At 52.8% G+C, this 15,776-nt stretch overlaps 1 long non-coding RNA gene across 1 annotated transcript in view; it reads left to right on the forward strand.

The window, feature by feature from the left end:
- Positions 1–6,585: 6,585 nt before the first annotated feature.
- The window catches only part of LOC103567297 (uncharacterized), a 48,599-nt gene continuing 39,408 nt past the window's right edge, over positions 6,586–15,776 (forward strand). The window contains exon 1 of the long non-coding RNA XR_011531026.1: positions 6,586–6,804. This is a non-coding gene — a long non-coding RNA (uncharacterized lncRNA). The remainder of the gene's footprint in view (positions 6,805–15,776) is intronic.

A 15,776-nucleotide genomic window follows, 5' to 3' on the forward strand; every position in this document is an offset into this window, starting at 1 on the left:
CGAAGAACGAATGTCAGCTTATGGACAAAGCCGTTTAGAGAACCTGGCTTGGGCATGCAGGTGGAAGAGCTGCTGGCATGGACCCTCAGAACTGGACAGCCTCGCCTCTCCCGTCACAGGCAGATGGACAAGCACAGACCACTGTCCTCGGACCCCGGGGCAGAGCGCGTCGTCTTCACAGGAAGGCTGGCAGGAAGCTGGGCTCCTCCTCTCTACTCACGACCAGTCAGCCCAGAATTGTCCTCCATGGTGAAGGCCCCGCCCCTTCCCAACCGTGCAGGGTTGGGAGTGATGGGGGCGGTGAGGCCAGGCCTGAGACCCTGGGAGGACCAGCGAGCATCCCCAGAGTAGGGGAGCTCCTGCTTCCCGAGGAAGCAGGTGGATTTTGTGAGGGGCAGGGAGTCAGAAAGAGAGGCTTGTCTGTTTTCCTTTCTTTTTGGAAAATGGCTATTCGTATAATATAATCCACTGTGAAATTTTAAAAGAAAAAGACAAAGCAGAAGAGAATTATAAAAATGCAAGCCACCTTCCATTCCACCATCAAGTGTTAACTGTTGTTACATGTTGGTGTCTGTCCCTCGGGCCTTTGTGAGTATGTGTGTTTAAACAAAATTAGAATCATGCTTTCTGCATAATTTCCTATCCTGCTTTCTTTAACATTCTATATAAAGCCTTTCAGCATGTCCATGAAGCTGTAGGCAGTGTGAGGTCAGGGCTGGAACCGAGGTGCTTGTGGACCGATGTGTCCCTAGGGCCTAGCAAGAATCGTGCTCAAAAAATACCATCGAAAATAACAATACTAACAGGTCATATTTACTAGGTGACTTCTGGGCATCACAATGTGTCATCTAATTGCATCTTCACCACGAGCCTAAGCAGTAGGTTCTTTTATGAACCAGATCTTATTACAGATGAGGAAACGGAGGCCAGGAGAGGTGAAGTCACTCTCCCAAGGTCACACGTCCTCGCTACATCTCTGCCTGAACTCATCCCCACACATGCATTTTCCCCGCTAGACACATTTTCTTGCCACATTCCACTTCTACTCAGGGACCTAGGGGACAGCTCTGCTTCCCTGAGACAGGACCCTCCATTTGGAAAGAAGGTCTGGCCCACCCTAAGCAGGGCCCCAAAGGCTGCGCTGGGGCCTGCTGCCCAGCATTTGGTCAGTCCCCACTTATCCAGCCTTAGCTGGCCTGGATGCAGGATGGCCTTGAGTCTGTCCTAACCTGGGACATGTTGCCCCAGCCCCTGTACCAGGCTGCATGTGCTGGTGTGTCTGCCCACCGTCCCAGACGTCAGGGTCTGCCCTTATACCCACTTACTATCTTCTAGAATTCCAAGGGGCAGATGCTGTGAATGCCCCTCCCACATCCCTTTGGCCTTTCCTTCCTGTTTCAGGGCACTGGCCCTGCGTCCAGCTGCCAGCACGTGAGTCTGTGTGCTGGGCACTCGAGCCTGCTCTGCTCCCAAGCCTGCACGGCAGGTCAGAAGTGCCAGGAATGGATGCTCCTGGGAGCGGTTCCCAGCCAGTTACTACAGGCATGAATACAGGAACTGGCATTGACATCCTGCAGCTTCCTCACCCTCAGGAGGCGCAACTCTGAGCCCTGGCGCTGGGTCCCAGACCTCCCCAGCAGGGCTCAGCCCCAGCCACTTGATAATAAGCTCTCCTTGGCCTCCTTCCCTCCTCTGTCTCACTTCCCCAGGCCCATCAGTGCTTCCTGGGATGGCCTCCCATGTAAACTTGAATCCTGGGCTCAGCGTCTGCTTCTCAGGGAACCCAAACCGAGACCTCCCCATCTCTTCTTCCCTTCAGCCACCACCCACTGCAGGCCGCTCCCACCCACATTCCCCACAGGCTCTCTCCACTCCAATCATTCCGCACACTTGTCCCCAAAGTCACTTTTTAAAACCATGTTTTGTCCACCCCCACTACCGTGCTGATGTCCTCTCGTCTCCAAGTGAGGTCCTCAGCATAGCGTTCCAGGCTTGGTGCGTTTCCCCTCCATCGACCTCTCCAGCAGCCTCTAGAATGACAGCCCTCACCCTGTGCTTGGATCCTGCTCACCTGTCTCTCGTGTCTCTGCCTTTGCCCTTGCTGTTCCACCTGCCTGGCATGCCCTTTCTATCTTGGTCATTCAGAAAACTTCTACTCATCCAGCACGACCCATCTCAGAAGCCACCTCCTCTCTGAAGCCTCCCTAGGCCTCCCTAGCTATCGACAACCCCTCCTTTCTTTTGTGCCCCATTTGTGTGTTATTCGCCCTTTTTATCCCAGACTGGCCTCACTTATTGCAATTATCTGTTTATAGGTCTGCCTCCCCCACAGACTGTGGACTCCTTGAAGGCAAGCTTGGTCCTCCTCGGCTCCCTCTCCCCAGCGCCCAGCCCTGTCCCTGGGACAAACTAGGCTCCAGCGAATACAGGAGTCCCTTGCTAGCCAAACTCTTGCTCTGCTACACTCCAAACTAAGAACCAAATGGGTTAGGATAACGTGGCCTCCCTCGTGATCCTGAACCTGTGTCCACCATCCTGTAGTCTGCGCTCAGGAGTGGCATGGATTTGGGCGGCAACAGATGCTTGTGTGTGAATGAATTAATTACGAAATGAATAAGGGAGTTCAAAGCCGGGAACGTGCATCAACTCTGGGCACAGACCTGCGTGAAGTCAGTAGAGAGGAGGGAAGGAGGGACACGGAGATGCCAAGCCAGAGCCAAGAAAGTTGTTTTGCTTTGGAATACATTATTTTTGCAGGTTGCTATAGTTACCGCTGTGAAATTAAAAATTAAAACCTTGTGAAAGAGAGAGGGTTGACTGAGATGAGGCAGTTCCTTGACAGGCTGAGTTATTTATCTTTTCCCCATGTAACATCTGGTTATGTGCTTGCAAATTTATTTTTAATTCAGAGCTCTAAAAAGGATTTCGTGGCGGTGCGAGGTGCCCGGATGAACGGCCTGGGAGGGGAAGGAGAAGCGAGTGGTGTCCTGGGGCTGCTGGTGACCCCAGCTTGTACCCTGGCCCTCGTTCCTGCTTTGGACACAACCTCCAGGAGCCAGGGGGTGGTTCGAAGGCGTTCCGGACCCCTGCCAATCAAGAGGCAGCCGTAACCATGGTTCCCAGATGCACAGCCAGGAGCAGGGCTGCTCTCTCTGCGTTCCTGTGGTTCTCTGAGCACGGGGACAAGCATGGCGGGGGGTGGAGGGTGACTGTGAGTTTCTCTTTCTCTGGTCTGTCTCTGAAACTGTGTGACCCCACGTGTCTCCTGGGATCTTCCTGGAGCCCTTAATGTGACACCCAGAAAGGCAACGAGTGGTTTCGTGGCGACAACACTGGCTGGAGTTAGGAGCTGTGGGATCTGGGTCAAGCCCAGCCGTTGCTGGCTGTGTGACCTTGGGAAACCCCCTTCCCTCTCTGGTCCATGTTCTCCCAATTATTCAGGGAGGGGTGGGAGTCTGGGATTACCTCTCGGGCCCCTATTCTAGGAGTCTAAGTGAGTCTGGGGAGTTACCAGGCATCAGTGGTGCCTGTTTTTGTGCTTCTGTCTGGCTGTTGCCCTCGGCAGCCTGGGAATCCAGGGCAGGAGACCCTGTGGGCTCCCTTCCTTCCCAACTTTCTTCCTGCCTCAGACCTCTGCACCTTCTCTGCCCTCTGCCTGGAGCTCTCTTTCCCCAGAAGTTCACCAGGCTCCCCCCAACACCCCTCCCAGGTCTCTGCTCAGACGTCCCCTCCCCAGCAAGGCCTTCCCTCACCAGCTGATCCAAAATGGCCCTCCTGCCCCTCTCTCCTGCAGCAGCCGTCAGAACTGGGGGACAGTGTGCTTTCTGTCTGTCCTTCTGTCGTCTGTCTGCCCTTCTAGGAGGTAAACTCCACGAGGGTAGGGACTTCATCTGTGTCAGTCACAGCGGGCCTGGCACAGCGTAGGACCAAACGAACGAACGAGTGAGTGGGTGAAGAAAGATTTATCAGTCCCTGCTAAATGCCAGGCTGGGCCGGGGTAAGTCAGGATAGGCTAGGACTCAGGGGAAATGGATCAGACGGAAACCTCACAGGCTAGAGGAGATAAATATCAAAGTTAACTTTGAAGGGGAAATAAATTCCCTCAAAACCGTTGGCACGTGTGTGCTTGCATGTATGTGTGTAAGTGTGTGTGCATATGTGTGCATGCATGTATGTGTGTGGGTGTGTGTGCATGCGTGTATGTGCGTGCATGCATGCATGTGTGTGGGTAGGTATGTGTGCGTGTGTGTATGTGTGTGCGTGTGTATGTGTGTGGGTAAGTGTGTGTGCGTGGGTGGCACAGGGGGATTCTTCTCTGCTATGGTAAAAATCATCTTACAGGGGAGGTGATAGAAAATAATCGTATATTTAAAGTGTAAATTCTCTTATAATAACAAAAGTAATCATAATGACCACGTATTGAGTCCTTATTAATATGGGACACAATGCTTTAGGTCCAGGAACTCTGATCCTTGCAAAGCCCCACTGTGAGAGCAGAATCTTGTCCACTATCTTCACTGCTGTATCCCCTGCGCCTGTGCATATTAGGGGCCTAACACACATTTATGGGATGAATGAATCTCCTTTTTATATTTAAGGTGCCTGATCAGAAAGGGTGAGTGACTTGTCCAAGGACACACAGCTGGAAAGTGACAGAGCTACAATTTAACCCAGGTCTGTTTGGCTCTGTCCATGTTGAAAAAGGAGATCTTCCTATCTGGTGGCTTCTTTGAGTCACTGCCTGCCACCCATGCCCCTGAAGAAATGACTCTCCCCTACTGTCACCCCTCATGAACCCTCACAGCTTGCCTAACACTCTGCTTAGCTCAAAGTCTGAAAGACCTTGGGCTGGATGGAGTGAAAAGGCCAAGAGGTTTTAGTCATCAAGTTTGCAAACCTAGGCTCGCCCTGGTGTCTCTGAAGCATCCTGGCTTGTTGTCATCCTCCGCTGTGCCTGACGGGGCCGGTGTGGGAGGACCAGGAAACATTTTGTGGGCAGACAGATTCCAAACTTCTTGACAGGTCTGGACTCATTACCCGGGCTCCCACCATGGGCGAGCTCCAGAAAGCATGGCTGAAGCCCTAGGCGCGCGTGTTCAGCGAGGATGAATAATTGAAGAACCATCAGGCGCCAACAGCTTGACGAGGGGGTTGTTGTGTAGCTGGCAAAACTGTGTCCCAGCCAGATTCTGTTTTTGGGTTGAGGCCGTTGTTTCTGATGGCTGTTTCGGTGGTGCCTGGAGCCACAGATCCCGCTGGCAGAGGGGCCTGGTTTGATTGTCCTGGTGGACGGAGGGCGTCCCCTGGGGCGGGCGGTTGCAGCCAGGCCAACCTGGGGGCAAAGCCTGTTGTCTCCTGGACGTGGCGGGGTGACCTTGGGAGTCTCTTCTTAGGTCCCATTCGGGGCCTTTGTTTCTTCTGTAAAATGGGGAAATGGCCCCTACTTTGCAGGGTCATTGAGCAGATGGAGTTAGGTTACATGAACTGTAAAGTGCCTTGTAAAGGCGAGGCTGGTGTCAAGAAGAACACATCTGCTTACTTGCTTATTGTCTGCCTCCCTCCTAGGCTGTGAGCTCTGACAGCAGGGACTTTGCTGGCTTTCCTCACCTGTGAGCACCTGGAACTCGGCCTGCCCTCAACAAATATGCGTTTCATAGTCGAATGAGTGATGGGTGCATTTGGTCATTGGGGGCCAAACCCAGACTGGTGCCTGGAGGCTCCCTTCGGAAGCCTGGAAATTTCATGGTATGTGGGCTCAGGGCTAGACCCTCACTCCGTTCCTCACAGTCTCGAGTGGTCCACACTGGCGGTCTGTGGTCTGGTGACACTGGGGCCTGAGGGGCAATTGCTCAGGGGGCCTTTTCTGATCCCTGATCCAGGAGAGGCCTAATGCCAGTGGATTCTGGGAGAGATGGGAAGGGAGAAAATGTGACCCCTGGGAGGCAGCATGATTCCACAGAGTGAGCGTGGGCTTGGGGTCAGGCAGTCCTTAGGTCCCATCTTGTTTCCACTATTAGGAAAGTTAGGAATGCATTCAGCTACATATAACAGAAACCCTACTATCAAGGCCTACCTGGTTGGTGCTTATTGTCCTATATGGCAGGAAGTTCAGGGTAGGCCAATGGGACAAATATGGCTCTCACTGATGCCACTGGGGACCCAAGCTCTACTTGCCAGTGCCTTGGACATCTTTAGCCAGCAGCCCTTTGTCCTCATCACTGTTGCCTCATGGTTGCAAGATGACTGCTAGGTCTCAGGCATTGCATCTTTGTTCCATATGGGAAGAAGGGGAGGGGATAAGTGCAAAGGAAAGGGCTTTCTAACTGTGGAGGAACGCTGTTTCTCAAACTTCTACCTAAATCTCATCAGCCAGACCAGTGTCACATGCTACCCCTAGCCAAAAGGGAAGCTGGGATGATTAGTTTTCTGGGTTTTTTGTAGCTAGTATGACAGGAGCTGTTGGCCTTGTGGAAGGCAGCTGCCCACACGCAGTTTCAACAGCCTTAGAGTGGTTCCCCAAACCCTGAAGTTCCCTTCACCCCCTCACTGATGTCGAACTTCTGCAAAGAGGGTCCTCTCCCTGCCAACAGAGTAGCGATCAAGATGTGGGCTGTACAGCCAGACTGCCGGGCCCTCGTCCTCCCCCCACCAGGTGCCAACTGTGCGGCCTCAGGCTGGTTCTGCAATGTTGACGTGCCTCAGTTTCCTCATCTGTAAAATGGAGATCATGGACCTTCCCCGTGGGCTTGCTTTATGAGGATGAAATTAGGATTGTGCCTGCTGTACAGTAGGCTTTCAAAAAAGGTAGCTCTTAAGTTATTGTTGTTGTTATTATTATTATGACTGTGGTTTCTAGGCTTAGGCTTTGATGCCAGTGAAAACAATACGGCCCCAAAGGTCTGAGGGGGCTGGTCCCAGCTCTGCCCGACCAGCTGTGTAACTTTGGATGAGCTGCTGCCCCTCTCTGGGCTGGTGTCCCCTCTGTACATTGAGGGTCTGGGACCCTCTGGTCTCTACAGGCCTCGCCTGATGGGACTCAGAGAGAATCCTATCCGACGCCACACCTCAGGCAGCCTGGGATCACGCCGTCCCTGGGGTGGGTCGTCTTATGGAGGGCAGCAGTGGCCTGGGGAGGGAAATGTTGGCAAATCTGGGGGCTCTCCCAGGTTTGCTGAGTCCAGGCCCCCCCCCCAGGCAGCGGCCCGATGGAGCCTTCCCGTCTCCGGGAGGCCTGAGCTGCCCCGGCCCCCTGCTCCTCCGGCCCAGCCTCAACCTCCTCTCCTCTTGCATCACTCACTCTTGCTCCTGTCACTCTTCTTTCCTTCTCTAAATCTTACTTCCTCTTGCGGATTCCCCACAGTCAACAGCCGTCCTCTGAAGCCATCTCCTCGCAGGGGGAGGCCCTATGTTGGGCGGGGGCACCGAGGAGGCTCCCCGGGCCCCTCTGGGCCCCTGTGTGTGTTTTTTTCGGAGAAGGGGACTGAGAAGCACTCTGCTCTCCCAGGGGAACTTGTCCCTCAACTCGCTGGTGACCTTAGTGAGCTCCCACGCCTCTCCGGGCTTCAGTTTCCCCATCTGTGAAATGTGGCAGCTGAATGCCATAGTTTGGAGAGGCCCGAGCAGACTGGATTTTGATGGCAGGCAGCATTTCAGAGCCTCTGAGCCGGAGGGCCTGCGGTGGCCTCGGCTGTGGTCGGCACTTGGGCCCCACAGACCCTTGAAGTGGTGTTGAGACTGCTGTGGGAAGGGGGCGGACTTGACAGGGCCCCCGTGCCCTGGCCCGCACCTCCTCAGGCGGGCAGCTTCTCTTTGTCTCTTTCTTGTATTGTCATCCACTCCAGTTTTGACTGGAAGATAGGACTCCAAAGTTAAAATGAAAAGTTTGAAAGTAATAGCTAAGGCTTTATAGGCTTACCACGTGCCAGGCACTGCTAAATGTTTCATACGCATTAATTTGTGTGATCTTAGAGCAATACAATGAGATAGGTCCTATTACTGGTTTCGTTTCAAAAGCAAGGACATTGAGCAAAGAGAAGTTTGGTACCTTGCCCGAGGTCACACGGCAAGTGGGATTAGAACCTAGGCGGTCTGGCCCTTCGCTACTGTTTTCTCCCAGAGAGTCCCTGACTTAGCTCATCCTCTCTGCCTCCTTGTCTGGCCTTGGAATCGCTGCCACAGCATGCCCCCAGATTCATTGCCCGGTCTCAGCTTGCACGCCTGCAGGAATGGGGAGCTTACTGTCTCCCTGGGGATCTGTGGTCACCTGTACCAGTTTGAAAACTCTCCCCCAAGTTTGTGAACTCCTTAATAAGTCCTCAGGGCTCCAAATGGTTTCCTGGGAAACAGAGCAGCTTGCTCAGCCCCCAGGGGCCTGGTGTGGTCCAGATTACAGATGGAGAAATTTAGAAGGAGCCAACAAGCCTCATGTTTTGGTGCCATGGGAGAGGACTTAGCGTGGCTGTCACAGTGGCGGCTCAGAGCATGCGCTCTGGAGCAATTTCCCTCCCTGGGCCTTAGTCTCAACTTGGCAAAATGGCACTTACAATAGCACCGTCTTCATAGGGTAGGCCCTATGGGGATTAAACAAAATAATCTACAAAATAAGTGTCTGGTGCATGACACCTTTAAAGCAATGTTAGCTAGTGTTTTGGTATCACCATCGCCACCTGCAAAGTCCATCTCCTCACTCATCTTTAGAAGTGGCTGGATCGATGGCTTGATCATAGAATCACTGAGGTTGGGAGCTGGATTCTGGGGTGCAAACAGTCCTCTTTGGCGTGTAGAAGAAATTGAGTCCCAGGGAAGGGTGGGGTCCTGCTCAAAGCTTGAGGCTGGTCAGCAGCAGAAAAAAAGAGAGTTCCATGGTGCTCTCATGGTCCCAAAGAGAGAGGGGGTTGGTCAGGCCCACTTGACTCTCTGGGAAATGTGAGGTCAAAGGTCAGAAGTGGCCCCCGGAGACTGGAGGTGGCTCACGGGCACTTGGTTCTGGGAGGAACAGGGAACACAGCACAGCGGGGTGGCCAGGCGTTCAAACCCAAGCACCTAGATGTGTTGTCGGCCTGGGGGTTTCTGTGCTATTTCTGGATGTGAGACACAGTGTGGAGGGGTGTAGCCTGGACTGGGCAGCGACTGGAGACTTTCTGGACTATTTTTAGGCGGTGTGGGGACACATGAGGTGGGATACCCGAGAGATCCAGTAGAGAAAGTGAAGACTCAGGAAGCACACGTGGGCTTGACTCCCAGCTACTCCACCCACTTGCTGTGTGAGCAACCACTCTGAGCCTCAGTTTCTTCATCTGGAAGATGGAGATGGGGTTGTTGAAAGGATTAAATGTGACAATGGCAGCTGAGAAGCTAGAAAATTTGCCGACCCAGAATTTGTCTTAGCCATATTTAAAAATGAGGAGATTTGACATCTAAATCCCGTGTGCCTCTCTCTCTCTCGAAAAATCAGAAAGATGCAGCCACCTTGAACCGCTTTCTCAAGAGGCCAAGCTGGACATCTCTGAGCCCCGAGTACTAAGTGGAGGACCGTGTGCTCTCTGATCTGCCAATCCACCCTATGCCCCATGCCAGGTAGGGTCAGCTGGTCCATCCTCCTGCCCCAGGCCGTGGAGGGAGGCAGCTGCCCAGCTCCAGAAGGAGGGATCCCCAGGAAAGGAGAACCCCCCCCAACCCCCAAACCCCCCCCAGGTGTTTGCTCAGGGCTGCTACAGGATGAATATTTCCTTTCATAATGTGGCTAATCATTTTCCACTCCAGGCAGGAGCGGAGGCTCTCCCCAGCTCCTGCAGCTGCGGTGCCCTGTGGGCTCTTAATCAATGATACATGGTAATTAATAATAGATCCTCCTGCTCCAGCTCCATCACTCTCAACTCCCCACTCCCTCTGACAAGCTGGCATCTTCTGGGCCAGCTGAGGCTGAAATCAAAGGCCTGAAATTGGAGCCGAAAACTTTTCTTCCAATCACTTGCGGGAGGAAATGCGGAGAGCTTAAATTCCTGTTGGTCCAGCCGGGTGAGAGTCTCATTCTACCCTCACTATGACCCTCCCTGGTCCATCAGCCCTGCTTCAGGGATGGAGCAACGGATCCGGGGGCATCCATTTGTTTATCTCCGTGGTTCTCACACGGCTGTCACACATTGGTGTGATCTAGCATGTCTGCAGGGGGACCTGGGAATCCACATTTCTAACACGTTCCAGGTGATGCTGCTGTGGCTGGTCCAGGGACTACACTTTGAGAACCACTGATTTATTTAACTAATACTTATGCAGGGCGAGCTTCTCAGTGCCAGGCACGGGGAGTCCAGGGTGAATAAGGCAGATGCAGAACCTGCGCCCTCATGGGTGGAATCCACCTGGAGCATCACGTGGCGGGTAAGGAAGCAGGTTCTCGCGTCAGACAGACTTGATTCAAGATCTGACGGCTGGTTACGCTCTCTGCTTCTGGGCGGCTTACCTAACCTTTCAGAGCCTCAGTCTCCACAGCTGTCAAATGGGAATAATTACATGTCCTGCCTCACTCACATGGTTGATCTGAGGGTTAAATGAGGGAAGGAATGTAAAAATATGTGCTCAGAAATGTTGCTTATAATAACAATGTCCCATCAATAATTGTGTTATTATTGTTGTTGTTGGTTCATTGTCCAAGATTGCGTAACTAGATCCTGAGGGACTTGAGATCCATTGATTTGTTCATTAATTCCTTCAACACTTGTGTCTTGAGCACCAAGTATGTACCAGGTGTTGGAAACACAGAGGGGACCCAAAAGCCACACTCTCACGGAGTGCACTTTCTTGTCATAAGCAAATACTCATATCAAAAGTCAGAAGGGTGATAGTGCCATGAAGAGAAACCAAGCAGGGCAGATGCTGGGGTTGGGTTGGCCAGGTGATGTGCTTCTGGGGATGGTGGTCAGCTGAGGCCCCTCTGATAAGGTCACCTTGGAGCAGAAGCTGACTGGGCAGTTACAGCGAGCCGATAGGTCTCTGCATGGAGGGTGTTCCAGGTAGAGGTACAGCGTGTGCAAGGACCTGGCGAGGACTAGGTTCTGCTCCTGAGCCCCACCCGGATGTGTCATAGCACTGCACTGAGGGCTTCTAGAGCTTTGCGCTTTGTGGGCTCCTGGCAGCCTGCAGCTCTTACCTCCTCCCTTCTTCCCCATCAGAGGTACCATGGTCTTGGATCCCAAGGCTGCCTATCCTGGTCCCAGGCTCCACTGGCTTATGGAGTTGATCTGCCCCTCCCTCTGGGACCTTGCACAGGGCACTTCCCTTTCTCAGCTCCACTTCACCTGCAAAGTGGGGCGGATCATCTTATCTACACCTCAGCGTGTGGTGAGGGTCAGAAGGGCTCCAGGCTGTGGAAATGCTTTGCAAGCTGGACACTTAGTAGGTGTTCCATGAATGGGGGTCACCACTATTCCCTCCTCTCCCTTCTGCCTTCCCTGCTCAGCTCAGGAGACCCTGGAATCCAGGTGGGAGCTCCGACCCAGAATTCTCGCTTAGCCAGGGAGTGTCTCATTTGCATACATTTGCATAAGGCCTGGAATGGCGTGTACCTCTTCTTGCCTTAAGTTCCTGTGAGCTCACGTCACCATTTAAAAATAGGGTGTTGATTTTCCCCCTTTCCCACCGCTCTGTTTGCCTGTTGAAAGAATTTCAAGCTATTAATCAAACACGCCGGGTCTGGAAGCTGTTTTTATTTTGGCCCGGTGCAGAAGGGGGTCCCCTGTTCTAGGAAGCCCTTGATTATCCGCTTTACTGGAGGGGAGACAACAGCAATGATCTCACACAGTGGAGGGTCCTGGTAGCTTTAAAAAGAAGTCAATTTTGTTCCTTCTGCTTCCAAAAGTAGAACATATAGGCAAAAGGGGAAAATATAGAACAGCAGGAAAATTTTCCCAACAAGTCCCCATAATAACCCCAAGCAGGCACAATCTCAGCGAACATATCAGTGTATTTCTTCCCTGGTTTATTTTTTGCCCTGCAATTTTTATATAATTGAGATCATACCATGTATATAAATGTTGTAGCTGGCTTTCTCATTAACGAATATCATGACTATTTCTCTTCACTGTCGCAGACTTTGTAAACGTAATTTTTCACATCCACGTAATATTCCATCAAACGGTTTCTTAATCCCTCCCCTGGTGTAGGACGTTTAGATTTGTCTAGTTTTTTGGGTATTGGATATGTGGCTGTGACGAAAATGTTCATCTTCTTCACTTTTTCTCTTCTTATCTTGGGTTATTTTCTCAAGAGAGATCCCAGAAGTGAGGTGATTGGGATGGAAGGGGAGATGAGTTTAAGGCTCGGGATAGATTTTGCTGAACCCCAACGGTCTCTGGATTCAAGAACGTTCTTTTGTGTTGGCATCGCCAAAGCCTCTGAAATCAGCTCCAACCAAGCCCGGCTGCGCTGTGATGGGGTAGGGGAGGTGATGGCTGTCCCTGCGGCCTGCTGCTCCACGGCTCCCGGAGTGCTGCTCAATGCAGGGAACACGCAACCCTTTGCTGGAGGGGATGCACAGGCTTGTCTGATCCGCGTTCTCGCAGACATTCCTGGGGCAGAACGTGTTTGAGGAAGTGTCTAAGATTCAGTGAAACTCGAGCGGCGTCTCCAAGGCTGTGTCTCCCGTTCTCACAAGTGCTAGTTTGCAAAAAATGACTTGGCTTTGCGTCAGTTAGGAATGCCTTTGGCTTAAACAAGAATGAACTTCTAATTTTTTACTTAAGCCAGCAGTCCAGGGCATGCTCAGCTGCCCAACAGTGCTGTCTAGGCTTCAGGCTTCAGCTTTCTGTTCTGCCCTCTCTGGCACGGTGGCATTTGTTTTCACAGTTGTTGCCTCATGGCCCCAAGATGGCTACCACACCTCCAGGTATCAAGTCCTTCTCCTAGGTTTAAAGAAGAAATGGGGCAAAGGGACATGCCAGCCAGGTCTGTTCTTTATATGAGAAAAGCAAAGCTCTCCTAGAAGCCCGACCCAGCAGATTCTTTACTTGCATCTCATTAGCCAGAACCAAGTCATACAGCCATTCCTGAAGCAATTGTTAGTGACGAGGAATAAGGTCACATGGCCTTTCCACCAATCAAGAGTCACCCCAAGGGCTCAGGTAGGGCCCTACCCTCCCGAAGATCAGTGGATCACCAGTGCCATAGGGACACATCAAAGTTTTCTTAGCAGGGAAAAATGGGGTGGGGGTAGGTGGGACGAGTGTTACTAGGGAGAGGACATTGCCACAGGTTTTGGGGAAGACATTCTGATTCCATCCCCGGGGTGGGCTCTCATTGGCTGAAGCCCATTCCTCTTGTCCAGTGATTGATTCAGGGATGAGCACTTGGCTAAATGAGGCCAGGACATCCAGTCCATATAGGGAGAAGAGAAGGCTCCTCTGTGCAATGGGTTACTCAGATGTGATGCCCAGCACTGCTGCAGCCATTTTGTTGCTGTGAGGGAAACCAGACCGAGGATGAGGCTGACAAATGCACAGGGGAGAGAACAGTGATCCAAGGGGAATTCCCAAGAAATGGAGCCAAGGCCTTGATCTAACTATACCTGAGGGCTGCTTGACTTCTAGACTTTCCTGTCACAAAAGCCAACATACACTCCTTGTTGTATAAACTAGCTCAACTGAGGTTTCTGATGCAACTAAAAGAATGGTAACTGATAGCAACGCAAACAGGAACTTGGAAAAAAAGGGTTGTGTGGTTATTAAGTTTGAAGATTAAGCAAAGTTTGACAACCATTCTTTTTGCTTGAGTAGATTCTTTTGCATAATAAAATGTAATGTGAAGCTTCCTGAGGGGGAGACCTCACAGCATTTCCAGAACATATTGTCCCCAGAATCCTTTTATCACGGGACATGCGACATCATTGGGAAACTCTGTGGAGGCTCCCCCCTCCCCTCTACGCTTTGGCATTTAGGCTGAGATGGGCCAGCACATCTCATGTACACAGAGCTGGGAGGGGAGTTGACAAAGAGCGAAGGTTTCGGTTCCCCAAATTTTCCCCCCCGAAAGGTCTGTGAGTTTCCTCCTGCGGGAGGCCCAATGTCAAAGAGGGCAGATGCAAATGCTAAGTGGAATTGGGTACAGAGAAAATTCCAGGAAGCGGGGTGTACCTGGAGAGGCTCAGCTGTGGGGAGGGGGAGCGAGGGGGCTCTTCCGGTCCCGGGTGGCACCGCTGGTCTTTCCCTGCGGCTTTGGGCGGACGCCTTCTTCTGGAAGACAGTTGTCTCCTCTGAAGGTGGGGGACAGGGCCAGGCGGTCAAGGAGGGTCTCTCAGGGCTGGGAGTAGGATGAGCCTCCATGAGCGTGAGCGCTTGCTCAGTGCCAGGCCCTCTTCCCCTCCTCTAGGGGAAGAGTGATGAAGAAGCCGCTTTACTCTGCCCTCCAGGAGGCCATGGTTAAAGGCGTGTGTGTGTGTGTGTGTGTGTGTGTGTGTGTGTGTGTGTGTGTGTGTCGGGGGGGGGACTGCGTATAATTAACAGGCAGCTGGGAATGAAAAAATACATTTTAACCTCTCTGTTCACCTCTTTGCAATCACTCTTAGTCCTAGAGAGCTGTGATCCTGAGCCGTATCCAGGTTCGTTGGGAAGAGCGCCCGATCGTTTAGTGATGTCTGCCATGGACAGTGGGGGCTGGGGGACACGCCTGCAGTATTTGTCTCATCCCTGTAATACAATGTGCGTGGAATAAGGAGGACTGAGCACGGGGGGCAGTGGGAGCCAGAAGGAGAACCCAGCCTGGCGGTGGTGGGGAAAACCTTCTGGAGAAGGGGGCGTTGACGTTGGGCGTGATGGATGAACTGGGGTTTGCCAGGTAGAGGAAGGTGGGGAGAGGATTCCACACTACTGTTGTATTGTCATATTTTCCTGCTCTGAGTGGGGTGGATGGAAGAGGGCAGGGTGGATGCAGAGCCACCAGTGAGGAGCCGGGGACAGCCAGCCAGGGGCCAGACTGGGCAGGGCTGTGGAGAAGGAGAGGAGGGCCCGGGAACAGAGCACGAATCGGGGTGTCTTGGGGAGGTTGCCTCCTTCTCCATGAGGCTTCAGGGGGAGAGGGGTCTGCCTGGTGCTGGGGACCAGCTTCTCCAATGAACCTGCTGTGGACCGTTGCTAATTCTGAGTAAGCAAACAGCTGAGCCTGGCAGCCGCGGAGCTGGGGCTGGGCGGGGCAGACGGGGTCCCACCGCCCCGCAGCCTGTGCTGCCCGGGGGCCAGGAGCCTGCCCCGCCCAGCTCCCGGGCATCTGGCCACCCCACAAGGTCAGTGAGATTCTGTGGCAGGAGGGGCCAGGTGGGCAGCTCCTCCTGCGTGTCTGGGTGGCACTCTCTGCAGAAGCTGGGGGAGCTGGTCAGCCCCAACGATGCAACAAGGACAACTACAACCCTCCCACCATCAGCCCAACCTTCAAAACACACCCTGAATCCAGAACCTGTCACTGTCTCCACTGCTGTCACCTTCCTTCCAGGTGCCACAGTCCCACCTGGGTCATCACTGCAGACGCCCCCCTCAGCCTCCCTGCTGCCACCTGGCCCCCTCCAGTCCGCTCTCCACATAGCAGCCCCAGGGACCCTGTTAAAATAGAAGTCAGGTCATGTCACTGATGGAAATCCTCCAGTGGATCTCATTTCATTCGCAGTTGAGGTAAAAGTCCCTACAGGATCATCTGCTTCCCTCCTGGTAGCCCCTACCTCCCGTTTACCTCTCTGACCTTATTTCCCATCATTCTCGATCACTCAGCTCTGGTCACCCTGGCCTTCTGTCTCTTCT

This window comes from Equus przewalskii, chromosome 21 (assembly GCF_037783145.1).
Source record: "Equus przewalskii isolate Varuska chromosome 21, EquPr2, whole genome shotgun sequence".
NCBI lineage: Eukaryota > Metazoa > Chordata > Mammalia > Perissodactyla > Equidae > Equus > Equus przewalskii.